Here is an 11748-nt window from a genome sequence, read left to right on the forward strand (position 1 = left end):
CGGATCCCAAACAGAATGGTAAAGTTTATACTCCCCCTCCACCAACAAGCATCAATCCATGGCTTGCTCGAAACAATGAGTGCCTCCAACTAACAAGAGTCCCAGGGGGAGTTTTGTTTGCAATTATTTTGATTTTATTTGCATAAAGCATGGGACTGGGCATCCTGGTGACCAGCCATTTTTCTCGTGAGTGAGGAGCGGAGTCCACTCCTCTTGAGAATAACCCGCCTAACATGGAAGATACGGACAACCCTAGCTAGTTGATACATGAGCTATTCAAGCATACAAAACAGGATATTTATTTGAAGGTTTAGAGTTTGGCACATACAAATTTACTTGGAACGGCAGGTAGATACCGTATATAGGTAGGTATGGTGGACTCATATGGAATAACTTTGGGGTTTATGGAGTTGGATGCACAAGTAGTATTCCCGCTTAGTACAGGTGAAGGCTAGCAAAAGACTAGGAAGCGACCAGCTAGAGAGCGACATCAGTCATGAACATGCATTAAAATTAATCAACACCGAATGCAAGCATGAGTAGAATATAATCCACCATGAACATAAATATCGTGAAGGCTATGTTGATTTTGTTTCAACTACATGCGTGAACATGCGCCAAGTCAAGTCACTTAAATCATTCAGAGGAGGATACCACCCTATCATACCACATCACAACCATTTTAATAGCATGTTGGCACGCAAGGTAAACCATTATAAGCTCCTAGCTAATCAAGCATGGCACAAGAACTATGATCTCTAGTTGTCATTGCAAAGATGTTTATTCATAATAGGCTGAATCAGGAACGATGAACTAATCATATTTACAAAAACAAGAGAGGTCGAGTTTATACCGGCTTTTCTCATCTCAATAAGTTCATCATATAATCATCATTATTGCCTTTCACCTGCACGACCGAACGATGTGGATAATAATAATAATAGTGCACGTGCATTGGACTAAGCTAGAATCTGCAATCATTCAATAAATAGGAGAAGACAAGGCAATATGGGCTCTTTTGTCAGATCAACAATAATGCATATAAGAGCCACTTCAACAATTTAAGTATGGTCTTCTCCTATCGACCACCAAAGAAAAGAAATAAAACTATTTACATGGGAGAGCTCCCAACAAGTAAAAGAAGAACATGAAATCTTTTTGGGTTTCCTTTTTAATTACTACTACGAGCATGGAAACTAAACTAATTAAAAGCTACAACTAATTTTTTTGGTTTTTCTTAAGGTTTATCGAACACACAAGAAGAAAGCATAAAAAGGGAAATAAACTAGCAAGGATGATACAATGAAAAAGTATGAGCACCAACATCTGGCAATGAGTGTGTGAACATAAATGTAATGTCGGTGAGAAATACGTACTCCCCCAAGCTTAGGATTTTGTCCTAAGTTGGTCTATGGCCACGGCTGGCCTGGCGGATATCCATAGTAAAAGTTGGGGTCGTACTGAGATGCAGCGGCTATCGCCTCCTGAGCTGCAGTGTGGCGACGAGTGGCCTCTGCCCTCCTCTCGTACTCATCTGCCTCCTCTCTGGTAATAACATATCTTCCTTTTTCCTGATAATCAAAGAAGGCAGGAGCAGGGAGAGTAATATGGACAGCACGGTGTTTGTCAAACATTAAACGATACTGGAGAGGTGATTCATTCCTCTCGACAAACTGGTGGTGAACCATAGCATTAAAGTCTAGGTAAGCAGGAGGTAGTTCAATATCATCTTCACGCATGGCTATGCCAAGAAAATTAGCTATGCGGGTTGCATAAATTCCACCAAAGATATCTCCATTAAATCTATTAAGATGCAACCTACGTGCAACAATGGCTCCCAAATTATAAGATTTGTCTCCTAACACAGCACTCCTAAGAATACTGAGGTCAAGGACACACATGTGACATGCCTCATCTTTACCATTAATACATCTACCTATGAAGAGAGCAAAATAATGTATAGCAAGAAAGTGAATACTCCCTATGGTAGTTTGTGGTATATCTCTAGATTCTCCCACAGTTATACTAGCAAGAAAATCTCTAAATTCAGATTTGCGAGGATCCCTGATACTACCCCATTGTGGAAGTTTGCAAGCAGTGGTAAAATCCTCTAAGTCCATAGTGTAAGAATTTTTGTAAAGATCAAACAGGACAGTTGGAGAATTACGTGAAGATGAAAATTCAAACCTCCTCACAAAGGAACTAGTGAGATAGTGACACTGGCTGCACTTTTCTTCCTCGAATCTCACAAGATCAGTGTTATGCAAATATGCGTTAAATTCTTCCTTAATTCCTGCTCGATCCATAAAGTTTTCAAAAGGTCACTCACAAGGACGCACTGGAGCGTCTCTTGGTGGCTCTTCATCAGCATCACGCATTGCAAGCCTGGGTCCTTGCTTCCTTGAAGAACCACCTTGGAACATTTTCCTAAGCATATTTCTTCCTGTGAAAAATTTCTGAAATTTTTAGTAACTTCAAAATAAAAGTAAACCAAACTCAATAATATTGATAGCAACTACTCCTACAAGTGCCTAGGGCCTATATCATGCATCAAAACTACTTTTGACCTTATAAATTTGACATGCAAGCTCAAGAACATGGTCACCTAGGCAGCAAAAATTTGCAATGAATAAAGCACTAGAACATAAACTAATTGGACCAATGGAGGAGTCACATACCAAGGAACAATCTCCCCAAGCAGTTTTGTGAGAGGTGCTTTGAGCAAGGAGATCGAAAATGGAAGCAAAATGAGCTTGGACTCGGGTTTGAGCTGGATATTCGTGTTTGGGGGAGGAAGAAGGAGTGTGTGGGTGAAAGGATAAGTGGAGGAGGGCCACCGTGGGCCCACGAGGTAGGGGGCGCGCCCAGGGGGTAGGGCGCACCCTCCACCCTCGTGGCCAGGTGGATGACCCCGCTGCTGTGTTCTCAGTGCCAAATATTCTCAAATATTTCAGAAAAAATCATATTTAAATTTCAGGGCATTTGGAGAACTTTTAGTTTTGGGGTATTTTCATATTGCATGGATAATCAGATAACAGACAGAAAAATACTATTTTTATTTTATTTAATACAAATAACAGAAAGTAAGAGGAGGGTACAGCAGGTTGTGCCTTCTAGTTTCATCCATCTCATGCTCATCAAAAGGAATCCACTAACAAGGTTGATCAAGTCTTGTTAACGAACTCATTCTGAATAACATGGAACCGGAGAAAGTTCAAATAACACTATGTTACCTCAACGGGGATATGCACATCCCCAATAATAAGAATATCATATTTCTTCTTGACAGTAGGAAGAGGAAATTCAAAACCTCCAAATATAATCGATGGGATTTTTCCAATAGAGTTGATACTTGATACTATGAACTTGAGGTTGTTTCCTCGGAAAGTGTACCGTATGCTCATTACCATTAACATGAAAAGTGACATTGCCTTTAGTGCAATCAATAACAGCCCCTGCAGTATTCAAAAAGGATCTTCCAAGAATAATAGACATACTATCGTCCTCGGGAATATCAAGAATAACAAAGTCCGTTAAAATAGTTACGTTTGCAACTACAACAAGCACATCCTCACAAATACCGACAGGTATAGCAGTTGATTTATCAGCCATTTGCAAAGATATTTCAGTAGGTGTCAACTTATTCAAATCAAGTCGACGATATAAAGAGAGAGGCATAACACTAACACCGGCTCCAAGATCACATAAAGCAGTTTTAACATAGTTTCTTTTAATGGAGCATGGTATAGTGGGTACTCCTGGATCTCCTAGTTTCTTAGGTATTCCACCCTTAAATGTATAATTAGCAAGCATGGTGGAAATTTCAGCTTCTGGTATCTTTCTTTTATTTGTAACAATATCTTTCATATACTTAGCATAAGGGTTCATTTTGAGCATATCAGTTAATCGCATACGCAAAAAGATAGGTCTAATCATTTCAACAAAGCGCTCAAAATCCTCATCATCTTTTTTCTTGGATGGTTTGGGAGGAAAAGGCATTGGTTTCTAAACCCAAGGCTCTCTTTCTTTACAATATTTCCTAGCAACAAAGTCTTTCTTATCATAATGTTGATTCTTTGATTGTGGGTTATCAAGATCAAGAGCAGGTTCAATTTGTATATCATTATCATTACTAGGTTAAGCATCATCATGAACATTATCATTAACATTATCACTAGATTCAGGTTCATTACCAGATTGTGTTTCAGCATCAGAAATAGAGATGTCATTTGGATTCTCAGGTGTTTCAATAATAGGATCACTAGAAGCATGCAAAGTCCTATCATTTTTCTTTTTCTTCCTATTAGAAGGACTAGGTGCATCCACATTATTTCTCTGAGAATATTGCTCAATTCTCTTAGGGTGGCCTTCAGGATACAAAGGTTCCTGAGTCATTCTACCACCTCTAGTCATAACTCTAATAGCATTATCATTATTCTTACTATTCAATTCATTGAGCAAATCATTTTGATCTTTAAGTACTTGTTCTACTTGAGTGGTAACCATAGAAGCATGTTTACTAATAAGTTTAAGTTCACCTTTAACATTAGCCATATAATCACCCAAGTGTTCAAGCATATTTGAATTGTATTTCAATTGTCTACCAAAATAAGCATTAAAATCTTCTTGCTTAACCATAAATTTATCAAACTCATCTAAGCATGGGCTAGCAAACTTAGTAAATGGGATTTCAGCTTTATCATATCTATAGAGAGAATTTACCTTTACTACCTGTGTCGGGTTATCAAGACCATGAGTTTCTTCAATAGGTAAAGGATTAAGATCGTATGTTTCTTCAAAAGGCGGTAAATTAAGACCATATATTTCTTCAATAGGAGGTAAATTCTTAACATCTTCAGCTTTAATACCTTTTTCTTTTATAGATTTCTTTGCCTCTTGCATATCTTCAGGACTGAGAAATAGAATACACCTCTTCTTCGGAGTTGGTTTAGGAATAGGCTCAGGAATTTGCTCCGGAGCTCGCTTAGGAAGTGTCCAATTATTTTCATTTGTCAACATATTATTCAATAGAATTTCAACTTCATCCGGTGTTCTTTCCCTGAAAACAGAACCAGCACAACTATCCAGGTAATCTTTGGAGGCATCGGTTAGTCCATTATAAAAGATATCAAGTATTTCATTTTTCTTAAGAGGATGATTAGGCAAAGCATTAAGTAACTTGAGAAGCCTCCCCCAAGCTTGTGGGAGACTCTCTTCTTCAATTTGCACAAAATTATATATATCCCTTAAAGCAGCTTGTTTTTTATGAGGAGGGAAATATTTAGCAGAGAAGTAATAAATCATATCCTGGGGACTACGGACACAACCAAGATCAAGAGAATTAAACCATATCTTAGCTTCACCCTTTAATGAGAATAGAAATATTTTAAGGATATAAAAGTAACGAGTTCTCTCATCATTAGTGAACAGGGTGGCTATATGATTTATTTTAGTAAAATGTGCCACAACAGTTTCAGATTCATAGCCATGAAAAGGATCAGATTCAACCAAAGTAATTATATCAGGATCAATAGAGAATTCATAATCCTTATCAGTAACCAAGATAGGTGAAGTAGAAAAAGCAGGGTCAGGTTTCATTCTAGCATTAAGAGATTGCTTCTTCCATTTAGCTAATAACCTCTTGACCTCGTATCTATCTTTGCAAGATAAAATAGCTAAAGAAGCTTCTTTATCAAAAACATAACCCTCAGGAATAACAGGTGAGTCTTCATCATCACTTTCATGAGTATTATCAGATTCAATATTTTCATTCTCTCTAGCCCTAGCATGTTGTTCATCAAGAAATTCACCAAGTGGCACCGTAGTATCAAGCATAGAAGTAGTTTCATCATAAGTATCATGTATAGCAGAAGTGGCATCATCAATAACATGTGACATATCAGAACGAATAGCAGAAGCGGGTTTAGGTGTCGCAAGCTTACTCAAAACAGAAGGTGAATCAAGTGTAGAGCTAGATGGCAGTTCCTTACCTCCCCTTATAGTTGAGGGATAAATCTTAGTTCTTGGATCTTTCAAGTTCTTCATAATGATAAGAAGATATAAATCCCAAGTGACTCAAAGAATAGAGCTATGCTCCCTGGCAACGGCGCAAGAAAATAGTCTTGATAACCCACCAGTATAGGGGATCGCAACAGTTTTCGAGGGTAGAGTATTCAACCCAAATTTATTGATTCAACACAAGGGGAGCCAAAGAATATTCTCAAGTATTAGCAGCTGAGTTGTCAATTCAACCACACCTGGAAACTTAATATCTGCAGCAAAGTATTTAGTAGCAAAGTAATATGATAGTAGTGGTAACGGTAGCAAAAGGTAACAGTAGCAAAAGTAATGTTTTTGGTATTTTGTAATGATGATAGCACTAGCAACGGAAAAGTCAATAAGTGAAAAACAAAATATGGAAAGCTCATAGGCAATGGATCGATGATGGAGAATTATGCCGGATGCGGTTCATCATGTAACAATCATAACCTAGGGTGACACAGAACTAGCTCCAGTTCATCAATGTAATGTAGGCATGTATTCTAAATATAGTCATACGTGCTTATCAAAAAGAACTTGCATGACATCTTTTGTCCTATCCTCCCATGGCAGCGGGGTCCTAACAGAAACTAAGGGATATTAAGGCCTCCTTTTAATAGAGTACCGGAACAAAGCATTAGCACATAGTGAATACATGAACTCCTCAAACTATGGTCATCACCGGTAAGTATCCCGATTATCGTCACTTCAGGGTTAACGGATAATAACACATAATAGGGGACTATAGACTTGCAAGATAGGATCAAGAACTCTCATACATTGATGAAAACATAAAAGGTTCAGATCTGAAATCATGGCATTCGGGCCCTAGTGACAAGCATGAAGCATAGCAAAGTCATAGCAACATCAATCTCAGAACATAGTGGATACTAGGGATCAAACCCTAACAAAACTAACTCGATTACATGATAGATCCCATCCAACCCATCACCGTCCAGCAAGCCTACGATGGAATTACTTACGCACGGCGGTGAGCATCATGAAATTGGTGATGGAGGATGGTTGATGATGACATTGGTGACGGATTCCCCTCTCTGGAACCCCGAACGGACTCCAGATCAACCCTCCCAAGAGGTTTTAGGGCTTGGCGGTGGCTCCGTATCATAAAACGCGATGAATCCTTCTCTCTGATTTTTTTTCTCCCCGAAACCAAATATATAGAGTTGGAGTTGAGGTCGAAGGAGCTCCAGGGGGCCCATGAGGTAGGGGGCGCGCCCTAGGGGGGCAGGCGCGCCCCCACCCTCGTGGACAGGTGGTGGCCCCCCTGGCCTTCATCTTTTGCAAGGATTTTTTATTATTTCCGAAAAGTTGTTCCGTGGAGTTTCAGGTCATTCCGAGAACTTTTGTTTCTGCACATAAATAACACCATGGTAATTCTGCTGAAAACAGCGTCAGTCCGGGTTAGTTCCATTCAAATCATGCAAGTTCGAGTCCAAAACAAGGGCAAAAGTGTTTGGAAAAGTAGATACGAATACCTGGACGACGTTGTCATCAAAACCAGGCGCGTCTAAACATTAATAGACGATTTACGTCTCACATTCAATAACCTCCGCGCATATGACATTAAGCTCAATCCTGAAAAGTGCGTTTTCGGCGTCCCCGCAGGAAAACTACTGGGCTTCATCATTTCCAACAGAGGAATTGAAGCAAATCCAGCCAAAATCCGAGATCTGTCACAATTGGCTACGCCAAAAGACCTCAAACAAGTCCAAAAGCTCGCGGGTTGCGTGGCAGCTCTAAGCCGCTTTATCTCCAGATTGGGAGAAAAGGCACTGCCACTCTATCGCCTTCTACGGCGAGCCGATCACTTCGAGTGGACGGACGCGGCAACAGCCGGACTGGAGGAAATAAAAACCCTTCTTGCAAGCAACCCAATCCTGCCCACACCAAACTTCGGCGAACTGATGTTGTTATACATATCGGCAACACATCAGGCGGTGAGCGTCGTGCTCGTCGTCGAACGAGAACAGGACGGACATGAATTCCCGCTTCAGAAGCCAGTATACTACGTATCCACTATCCTTACACCATGCAAATCCCGATACCCCCATTATCAAAAGATAGCATACGCGGTCTTCATGGCATCTCGAAAGCTCCGTCACTACTTCTAGGAGTGTTCGATCACAGTGGCTTCCGAAGTACCACTCAATGACATTATAAACAACCGCGATGCCACGGGCCGGATTGCCAAATGGGCCATCGAGCTCCTTCCATTTGATATTACATACAAACCACGTCGAGCTATTAAATCCCAAGTACTGGCTAACTTCGTCGCCGAATGGACAAAGGCTGAACTCCCTAAAGAGTATGGCGCATATTCCAATTGGGTTATATATTTCGATGGCTCCAAAATGCTGGCAGGGCTAGGGGCGGGCGTCGTCTTAACGTCACCAACTAGAGACGTCATTCAGTACGTACTCCAAATATTATACACAGACTCCAACAATGGAGTCGAATACGAGGCCTTATTGCATGGTCTCTGGATGGCTGTCTCCATGGGCATGCAATGCTTGGAAGTGCGCGGGGACTCAAACATTGCAATATCTCAAATAAATGGAGACTTCGATGCCAAAGATCCAAAGATGGCAGCTTACCGTAATGTCATCATAAAAATGTCGGCTCGGTTCGAGGGGCTCGAGTTCCACCATGTGGCTCGAGAAAGTAATCAGGCGGCGGACGTTCTTGCTTGCATCGGCGCTAAGCGCGACCCCGTTCCACCTAATATCTTCCTGGAAAGGCTTTTTAAGCCATCCGTGGTGTGGCAGGGGAAAACGACAACACTAGTCCGGATTCGAACATAACCCCAGATTCCGAAAACACCGACATCATCGGAGGCTCAGCCACCGAAATAACACCGTCGACGCATCTCATCATGGTAGTCATTGCCCCATGGACCGAACCCTTCCTGGCCTACCTTAACAGGAAGGAGCTTCCTGAGGACCAGAATGAGGCCCGCTACATTGTCCGGCGTTCGAAGGCCTACAAGGTTCATGACGGAGAGCTCTATAAGAAAAGCGCTACCGGAGTTCTTCAAAGATGTTTCTTCGAGGAAGAGGGGCGGTAGCTCTTGGCCGAGATTCACGCCGGACTCGGCGGTCACCACGCCGCAGCTGGGGCCCTTGTTAGCAAGGCCTTCCGTACATGGTTTTATTGGCCGATGGCCCGAGCAGATGCACAGGTCCAACTTGCGTTGGATGCCAACTCTTCGCCAACCAAAGCCATATGCCCCCCACTACCTTACAAACAATCCCCATCACTTGGCCTTTTGCAGTCTGGGGACTCGATATGATCAGACTCCTTAAAGGAGGAATCCATAAGAAAGTATCTGCTGGTCATGGTGGATAAATTCACTAAGTGGATAGAGGCCAAACCAGTCAAAACGGCCGAAGCGGGGACGGTAATAGATTTCATATCCGGTGTGGTACACCGTTATGGTGTCCCACACAGCATAATAATTGATAATGGCTCTAATTTCACAGCCAATGAAGTGAAAACCCGGTGTGCTAATCTAGGCATTGAGCTCGATTACGCCTCGGTCTATTACCCGCAGAGAAACGGTCAAGTCGAACGGGCTAATGGTCTTATTATGAGTGGCATCAAACCTAGACTAGTGCGGTCTTTGAAAGAATCAGACAAGCACTGGGTGTAGGAACTTGACTCCGTACTCTGGGGGCTGCGGACCACGCCCAACCACACTACTGGATATACACCTTTCTTCATGGTGTACGGTGCAGAAGCAGTGTTACCCTGCGATATTATTCATGACTCACCTCGAGTGCACATGTACAAAGAGAGAGAAGCCGAGCTTGATCGGCAGGACAACCTAGATGCCTTGGAGGAGGAGCGCGACGTCGCAAAAGCCCGTTCACATTTTATCAACAGCAGGCTCGTAGGTATCAAAGCAGAGAAGTGCGGGCCAAGACTTATAACGTTGGTGAACTTGTTCTACGCCTGCCGGAGAAGGAAAAGGACAAACTCAAGCCCAAGTGGGAGGGTCCCTTCATCATTGACGAAGTTCTCACCGGAGGAGCTTACCGCCTGCTTGATGCGTCAGACAATCACCTGGAGCCGAACCCCTAGAATGCGGCCAGACTACGACGATTTTATGCCTAGCGCCGAACTCTGTGTTCGTCTCCTCCCTCCTGTTATTAACGTTATTTTTTCTCTCTTTTCATTTTTTATCTTTTTTTTGTTTTGCTCTTTAGCCTTACGGTTTTAGTATGGCTAGACCGTCCTTACCTGATGCGTACATCTCTACATATGTACGTTCATTATACCCCGGGGCTTCTCGTACAGAAGCTTGCTATTATCCTTTGAGCATCAAGCTCACCACATATGCATTTTTTCAGATGTACCTTTTCTTCGCCATTATATGCATCGATATGACTTAAGTTTTGGCCAAGCTGGTTTGCCTGGATCCTGTGTTTATGCCCTACGTTCCCGTTAGTTCGGCTAGGGCATAAAGGGAGCACCTCTGCGATTGTTACTGTCGGGTCATCCGGATGTGTACCTCAGACTGGATGAAGCCGAAAGCTAGCGTTCTTAAGGTAATATTCGGTCGGAAAATTAAAGATGTTCCCGCATTCATCCCATTATGAAACCCCAGAAGTTACTTACTCTGTGATTTTTTTCAATCATAGTTCGGACATGCACATTAAACACATGCACACCCAGTGAAATGAACCCTTAACGGAACTATTCTCTCTGGAAGATGTTTCTTACATAATGTTATATAACATAACTAGCTGGATACACATTGTCTGTTCAAGCAACTATGACCCTTACGCCTGGTTCCCATGCATGCCCCGGTATATTCTACCATTAGGGTATTCGGAAACACTCTGCACCTTCGGGTCTAGAGGTCGAAGCGAAAAGGTCGACCATGGCAATTGTTTTTATTATCTAGATAGAAGGAAAATACATAGTCACTTGGGACTCAAAAACTTCCTCCTCCATACCGTCCAACAGGCGGTCTAACTTACAATCCTGTTGTGAGTATTTAGCAGCCACCTCTACTTGGCCATATACTAAACTAACGGGAATTTCTTCCCCATTTAACCCTAGCGGTCCGACCCAGGCCATGTGATTCAGATCCAGCTGGTATACCACGTTTTTATCATGGCCCATGCTTCTCGCGCACCCTCTCGGCAAGCCGATATCTTCCATAGTCGGATATGCCTCCGCGCTCCCTTGAACAGCTCTACAAGCTTCTCCATACTCCCTGGAGGGGAGTCGGATGGCCATAAGGCCTTGGCTACACTTCGCATTGCCTGTCGAGCTTGCTCATGCAACTGCAACAGCTCTTGCAGAAGATCGCTTGATGATCCGGACACCCCCTCTTCGGGGCGGCCCGTCAATACACCTGCAATCACAGCTATATCAGCTACTGTTACTTCCAAATTGTTATAAGATAAATGCGGCCACATACTAAATATGTCGCCTCACAGTTTTTTGTTGACCTTCACGGAGTCAGCTAGCTAAGCTCGCACATCTTTCAGTTCTTCGCCCAGTTTGGTGTTCGAATCCTGCAGCTTCTTTTTCTCCTAAACGACTTTTGTTAACACACGCTCGCCTGCTGCTGGCAGTTTTTTGGCTTTGTGTTCTTCGCTTCGAGCGGTGTCTAGCTGCTCTGCAGTTGGTCTAACGATCCAATACAAAGATAAACAACCAGATTAGCATTATTAGTGT

This window comes from Triticum urartu, chromosome 7, assembly GCF_003073215.2.
Source record: "Triticum urartu cultivar G1812 chromosome 7, Tu2.1, whole genome shotgun sequence".
NCBI classification, from domain to species: Eukaryota; Viridiplantae; Streptophyta; class Magnoliopsida; order Poales; family Poaceae; genus Triticum; species Triticum urartu.